This window comes from Rutidosis leptorrhynchoides, chromosome 3 (genome assembly GCF_046630445.1).
Source record: "Rutidosis leptorrhynchoides isolate AG116_Rl617_1_P2 chromosome 3, CSIRO_AGI_Rlap_v1, whole genome shotgun sequence".
Taxonomy (NCBI): Eukaryota; Viridiplantae; Streptophyta; class Magnoliopsida; order Asterales; family Asteraceae; genus Rutidosis; species Rutidosis leptorrhynchoides.
The window spans coordinates 551,993,917-552,001,986 of NC_092335.1; the positions used below are offsets into that span (position 1 = coordinate 551,993,917).

General features: G+C 34.3%; 1 non-coding gene across 1 annotated transcript; it reads right to left on the reverse strand.

Moving 5' to 3' along the window:
* Positions 1–301: 301 nt before the first annotated feature.
* LOC139903363 (small nucleolar RNA R71) lies at positions 302–408 on the reverse strand. Its single transcript, XR_011778188.1, has one exon. It is a non-coding gene; the product is annotated as a small nucleolar RNA R71 (small nucleolar RNA).
* Positions 409–8,070: the final 7,662 nt, after the last annotated feature.

Here is an 8,070-nt window from a genome sequence, read left to right on the forward strand (position 1 = left end):
CATTAATGCACCAGATTATGAAATCAAAGGACAAATCCTACACATGGTAACTAATCAGTGTCAATATAGTGGTACGCCAAAAGAAGATCCCAACGAACATCTTCGAACCTTTAATAGGATTTGTACTCTATTTAAGATTAGAGAAGTTGAGGATGAACAGATCTATCTCATGTTGTTTTCCTGGACTTTAAAGGGAGAAGCCAAAGATTGGTTGGAATCGTTACCTGAAGGGGCGATTGATACATGGGATGTGTTAGTTGAAAAATTTCTTAAACAATTCTTTCCGGCATCCAAAGCCGTAAGACTTCAAGGAGAAATTATTACGTTCACGCAAAAGCCAAATGAAACATTATATGAGGCGTGGACAAGATTCGGAAGGATGTTGAGAGGATGTCCTCAACATGGTTTAGACACTTATCAAATAGTACAAATATTCTACCAAGGTGTCAACGTTGCTACACGAAAAGACATCGACATAGCAGCCGGTAGTTCCATTATGAAGAAAACCGCAACTAAAGATTACAAAATCATTGATAACACGGCTTCCCACTCACATGAGTGGCACCAAGAAAAAGATATATTTCGATCATCTAAAGCGGCTATAGCCGATTCTAGCCATGACTTTGATTCTGTTTCCGCAAAAATAGATGCTTTCGAAAGACGAATGGAAAAGATGAATAAAGATATTCACGCAATACGAATCAGTTGTGAGCAATGCGGTGGATCACACTTAACGAAAGATTGTCACATTGAACCAACGATGGAACAACGAGAGAATGTTTCCTATATGAATCAAAGGCTGGGAAATAATTATCAAAATAATTATCAACCGCCAAAGCTAAACTTCAATCGAAATCAAAACATTCTTTACAATCCAAATGGACCCAACAACAACTCGTACAACCAACAAGGTCCGAATAACCAACCAACTCAAAACAACACTTTCAATCAACAAAGACCTAGCTTGTATAAACCACCACAACAAACCGAAGAGAAAAAGCCAAATCTGGAAGAAATGATAGCAAAGCTAATGGAATCTCAAACACAATTTATTACATCTCAAACCCAAACGAACGAGAGGTTTGATCAGTCATTAAGAACTCAACAAGCTTCCATTTTGAATCTAGAAAAACATGTAGGTACTCTTGCTAGCATGATGAGTGAGAGGGAACAAGGAAAGCTACCGAGTAATACTGAAGTAAATCCTCGGAATGAGAATGTTAATATGGTGTCAACGAATTCTGAAAAACCAGCTCCAGAAATTGGGAAGGTTTTCGATGTGAGTAACAATGAAGAAGTTACATCACCACCACCACTACCACCCGAGTATGTAAAGCCAGTGGTGACACCATACAAACCACCCATCCCGTTTCCAATAAAAGGAGTTGAGTATGAGCAAGTAATAGGTAATAAAGTTTGTGATACTTCTGGAAAGAAGAAGAAGAAAAAGAATAAGAAAGTACAAGAAACAAAAGCCGTAGAAGTAAACCCGGTGAAAACAGTTCCACCAAAACCTCCAACTAGGGTAGGTAATCCGGGTGAATTTATTGTTCCTTGTCTACTTAGTGATTGTGTCATGTATGATGCACTAGCAGATTTAGGTGCAAGTGTGAGTGTTATGCCTCTTTCCTTATATAAAAGATTAGGTGTAGGTGAGTTAAGTCCAACGGATATGAGTGTTCGACTCCTTGATCAAACCATTAAGCACCCGGTTGGAATTGCTGACAACCTACCCATTCAAGTAGGTAATTTAACCTTTTTAGTCGAATTTATTGTCATTGACATAGACGAGGACTCAAACATTCCTCTAATTTTAGGTCGACCATTCTTAACGTCCACCGGGGCGTTATTTGATGTTGGAAATGGTAGAATGACACTTACTAGTGGTGACAAATCGATCACCTTTATGATTCGAAAGTCTAAATCTCCACCAACCAAAACCGTTGAACCAACAAAAACGATTGGTAATAACCATGTTGTTTTACCAAATCCAACGGTAGTGCTTAATAATAATAAAACGCCTAAGTGTGGGGAAAATGAAGTAACACCTAATGATGACTTGATAACAAAGAACGCCGTTGTTGATACGAAATTAAATGACCCCGTTATTAACAGTTCAATGAAGAAACTTTTTAAACGGGTTATTGATGCTAGAAGTAAGGGGAACTTGAAGTTATGTAACCGGTTAGTATCCAATCTGTCACCTAAAGAAAAGGCGAAACTAGTTGAATTTATGGATATTACGAAAAAAGCTGGTCACTGGTTTAAAGCAAAAGTCACAGATATGCAAGTTGATTATGGACCAAGAGAAATTGACGATGAAGTTAATAAAAATTTCAACACCACAGCTACCTAAGTGTGGGGAGATTCAAATGCTCTAAAAAGAAAACTCTGTCTAGAGTTAGCTGTTCTGTTCTTGTGTAGTTCCGAGAATGGAATCCGATTGGTCTTTTTCGCTAGCAGACACTAAAGAACTAGTTTTCTCCCCCCATTCTGAATTTTTGCTTTTTAGGTTTTATTAATATGCCTTTTAAATTTAAATTTTGTGTGGATTTAAAAACAAAATTTACTTTATTTCATTAAGTTAAAAAAATGATTTCTAAAATTCGTCGTGAGTTGAACACTTGGTCATTGAACCGAAATTGCTTTACCCGAGGGCGGGACGACAAATTTTGTTATCATTATTTTTAATTATTTTGATTTAAAGTATGCCAAAAGAATTTTAGATTTTATAACTTTTTGAAAGTGGGGTAATATACCCAACTTCAAAAATATGTATATATGTTTGCAGTTTATCTTATAAACAGGGTAAAACAACGCACTTTCAAAAACCAGCATTAAGTTCAGCAAAAGCTACTAATTTTGACGACAAGACGCAAAATATCAAATGTGAAATAACAACAATATGTTTGCAAACTCTGTATTTTTAATCATTTTTCTGCACTAATCACCCTCATGAATTTAAATTTTTACTGATTTCTTGCAAATGAGGGCATTGCAAGATCTTAAGTGTGGGGAAGGGTTATAAATTCTCTCGGGTTTACACTTGGTTTTAATTGCCAAATTTTGTGAAAATTTGAAAAAAATTTTAACTAAATGAATTCAAAATCATGTTTATACATATTTATAAACGATGAAAACTAGTGTTAATACCGAAATTATCGTTACCTCGAAAAGGACATAAGTTGAGAAACACCCTAAAACGCTTGAATTCATTTAAAATGGAATAAAGGAGAATAAAAAGGCAAAGAAAGAAACTAAGTGTGGGGAGAATATACCAAGTTATTCAATTAAAAACTATCTATCACATGTTTCTATAAAGTTATTGCAGGTACTTTTGTTTTGAATGATACTAATCAGTTTTACCCGATTTATTGTAATACTTTTAAAAGAAAAGAAGGGATGGATCTACACGATGAATCAATTCCATCATTAAAAGGAAGTAAAGTCTTCCGAAAAAGAAACGCGCTTCTTGATTTAGGTCAAAAAGTTGTCGTCCAGACCAGCTGAAGGTTGACGAAAAACCTAGAAAAGTCATCACTAAAATCAGCAGGAAATCCACGGACCTCGGCATCAAACAGGGTCGCCAAGTGGTCAGATTTATCCTAACCATGAGAAGGATTTATCTCGTACAATGGGGGGGGGCACCGTGCAAATTATAAGGGTGAGCTTTACTATTGCTCCTACCAAGGATAGTAATTGCATCCGACACGTTATAGACCATAATTAAAAGCATGTCAGGGGACATTGCCTTAACAGTTGCTTGTTCAACGCTTTCCTTTACAACCGAACGGTAGTTTATCGAAAGGTAATATACGGAGCAAGTATACTGGACATGTTGCTTTCCTAATACAAGGTTAGCAAGTGGGTGACACAAAACCACAAGTTTTGAGCTAAAATTTTCAAATCTGAAACCCACCAAACCCACAAAAATATTTTGCAAACACCGGTGAAGGGTTATTCAGGAAAACTTATCTAGGGTAAAAACTAGATTTAATTTTCAAAAGATCAAATGTTTTCATAAAGATCCAATTTCCTTAATGGATCTAAAATTTTATAGTCATGTGGGACTGTAAACCTCATCGTTACTACCATTGTTTATACCGCCGTATAGAAATCACTGATGTACAAAGTGTGAAGAATAAAGAAGTGATTCTAGTATATTTCAAGACTATATTGCTTGAGGACAAGTAACGCTCAAGTGTGGGAATATTTGATAATGCTAAAAACGAACATATATTTCATAGCATTATTCCTCAAGAAAGACAAGCTTTTAGTTGCAATTGTCCTATTTACAAGTGATATTCGGTTAAATAACAAAAGGTGAAGACAAAAGATTGATTCGACGAATTGAAGACGCAAACGACCAAAAAGCTCAAAAGTACAAAATACAATCAAAGAGGTTCCAATTATTGATAAGAAACGTCTCAGAATTACAAGAGTACAAGATTCAAAACGCAAAGTACAAGATATTAAATTGTACGCAAGGACGTTCGAAAATCCGGAACCGGGACCAGAGTCAACTCTCAACGCTCGACGCAACGGACTAAAAATTACAAGTTAACTATGTATATAAATTTAATATAATATATAATTAATTATATAAATTATATATATATTATATTTATATTTTAAAACCGTCGGCAGACTAGGATCCAAACTTGTGTGAGCTGGATTTACGAACTCCACGACTCGTGGAGTTTGTAGTGCAAAAATGCCGCGACTAGCGGAGCCCCAAATTCTGAAACTGCCTATAAAAGCCAACGCATTTGATCCGTTTTAAATATCATATATCAATCTCTCTATCTATATGTAAACGTGTATATATATATATATATATATATATATATATATATATATATATATATATATATATATATATATATATATATATATTTTATTTTTATTTTTATTTTAATTTTAATTTTAAATCCTAATAATAAGGGTATGTTAGCGAATGTTGTAAGGGTGTAAGTCGAAATTCTGTCCGTGTAACGCTAGGTTATTTTTAATCATTGTAAGTTATGTTCAACCTTTTTAATTTAATGTCTCGTAGCTAAGTAATTATTATGCTTATTTAAGACGAAGTAATCATGATGTTGGGCTAATTACTAAAATTGGGTAATTGGGTTTTGTACCATAATTGGGGTTTGGACAAAAGAACGACACTTGTGGAAATTAGACTATAGGCTATTAATGGGCTTTATATTTGTTTAACTAAATGATAGTTTGTTAATTTTAATATAAAGATTTACAATTGGACGTACCCATAAATAACCATATACACTCGATCGGACACGATGGGCGGGGTATTTATATGTACGAATAATCGTTCATTTAACCGGACACGGGAATGGATTAATAGTCACTAGAATTATTAAAACAGGGGTGAAATTATGTATAAGGACACTTGGCATAATTGATAACAAAGTATTAAAACCTTGGGTTACACTCAGTCGATATCCTGGTGTAATTATTAAACAAAGTATTAAAACCTTGTTACAGTTTAAGTCCCCAATTAGTTGGAATATTTAACTTCGGGTATAAGGATAATTTGACGAGGATACTCGCACTTTATATTTATGACTGATGGACTGTTATGGACAAAAACCAGACGAACATATTGAATAATCCAGGACAAAGGACAATTAACCCATGGGCATAAAACTAAAATCAACACGTCAAACATCATGATTACGGAAGTTTAAATAAGCATAATTATTTTATTTCATATTTAATTTCCTTTATTTTATATTTAATTGCACTTCTAATTATCGCACTTTTATTTATTCTCATTGTATTTAATTGCACTTTTAATTAACGCACTTTTTAATTATTGTATTTTATTTCATCGCACTTTTATTTATCGCAATTTCATTATCGTTATTTACTTTACGCTTTAAATTAAGTTATATTTATTTAATATTTTACATTAGGTTTTAACTGCGACTAAAGTTTTAAAAATCGACAAACCGGTCGTTATTTGTATTTTTATAAATTAAAACTAATATAGCGTTAAGCTTTGTTTAAAAGATTCCATGTGGACGAACCGGACTTACTAAAAACTACACTACTGTACGATTAGGTACACTGCCTATAAGTGTTGTAGCAAGGTTTAAGTATATCCACTCGATAAATAAATAAATAACTTGTGCAAAATTGTATCGTATTTAATAGTTTTTCCTAGTAAAAATATAAGCTATTTCATATACACCTCGCATAACATCATTACTTAACTTGATCCTCGAATGCTTTTATGACCGTTAGTGTCACTTGACGTTTAGAACGAGCTATGTACTTTGTACACGTTAAAATTTTGTCAAAATTGGAATATTATGACTACGTAATACTAATTGTTATTTTCTAATGACAATTTCTTGGCTTATTGGTTGCTTAATTACGCTTAATAATTTACTAATGCACACTAGTTAGTCTTGTTGGACTTTCTACCTTATTGGACTTAAGTCCACCCTACTCTAGCTAATGGACTATTTAATTAGCCCAATTTTAAATGGATTATGACCCATTAAGAAGTAGGACAAAAACCCATTTATATGAGCCAACATACTAGCATTTTTGTTCACCATTACCACACATGTTGCATGGGATCCCAATAACTAGCACCACCTTTAGACCACCATTAAGAAAAAAGCAAAAAGGTGTCCCCCTTGTCCCCCCCAAAACCCACGGTCACCACCACCATTCCCACTATAAATACCAAGCTTATTCCACCCATTTCACACTTGATCTTATTCTCATTTTACACACATTTTCTGTAGCGACTCGACAAAATCGTCATTGACGGCGCCGTCTACTTAGGTCCCATTACGTGGTCGTAAGTCTTTAAAATAACAGTTGACCAAAAATATGTCGCATTCATTTCAAATATAAAGATAGTTTCAAAGTTTACAAGAATAGTTCAACCGCGAGTTACGTTACAACGTTATAAGTACAAATGAAACCTATGCGACACAATTTAAAAGTAGCCAAAAGACGCTCCATGTATGCATATATATACTCGACATCCAATGCAAGTATCAAAATAGTGAGCGGAAGCATGTAACACATATCATTCAAGGACCTAAGAAAAACATAGAAAATCTGTCAACGAAAACGTTGGTGAAATCATAGGTTTAGTAAGTGAGTACGTAAGTAAGTTGAACCACAAGATTTATAACGTTGAAGTAATAGTAAGAACATTATAAAAGTTGTTATCATGAGCACCCAAATATCGAGGCTTAACTAACGTTACCCCATCACAAATAGTGTTAGAACATACACTGGTTCTCAAAAATATATTTCATCCGCATAACGGTAGCGAACCGTCCGAATGAGGGTTTGTCAAACCCATATGGCCATACAACATAAGTTCTCGCTTACACCCGGCAAGTGTAACTAATAATAATGGAATTGAGGATTTTGTTCTAACTTGTACGTAGAATTTTTGTTTTCGTACTTGTGTTCACTTTGTTAAACGAAACGTTATGTTTTCTCATCCCAAATGTATTTATAAAAGAGTAAAAGTGGGACTATGATCTCACCTTGAGTGGACGAGTAATAAAGTACATCACAAGTAAACGTTTGCAAAGACAATTGCTAGTCTTGACCTAAACAAATAGATTGTATCAATAACGGTAAATACGGTTGGTCAAAGTTGTTCAATTAGTCCTTTGGCTCGTTACGACTCAATTAATATAGCATGTGAATCAAATTGTCAAGTTTCATGCAAGAATCAAGTATACAAGAAGATTAGAACGGTTTAAACAAGTATTGGTTAAGTTTGGACAAAAGTCAACTTTGGTCAAGTCAAAGTCAACGAAAAAGTCAACACATTTGGGTCGGGTCCCGAACTATTTTTCTGAGGTTTTTAATCATATATAAGCATGTTGGCCAAGTTTCATGTTAATCGGAGGTGCGTAGCATAGTTAGAATTAAACGAAAAAGTGAAAAATTAGACGGCCGAGTTTGGAGCGCCGATCAAGGTATTGGAGCGCCGCTCCATGTATCTGTTCAGCAATCTGGGCAGTTTGAACACTTAAGCACGAATCCAACTTCAAACAACCATAACTT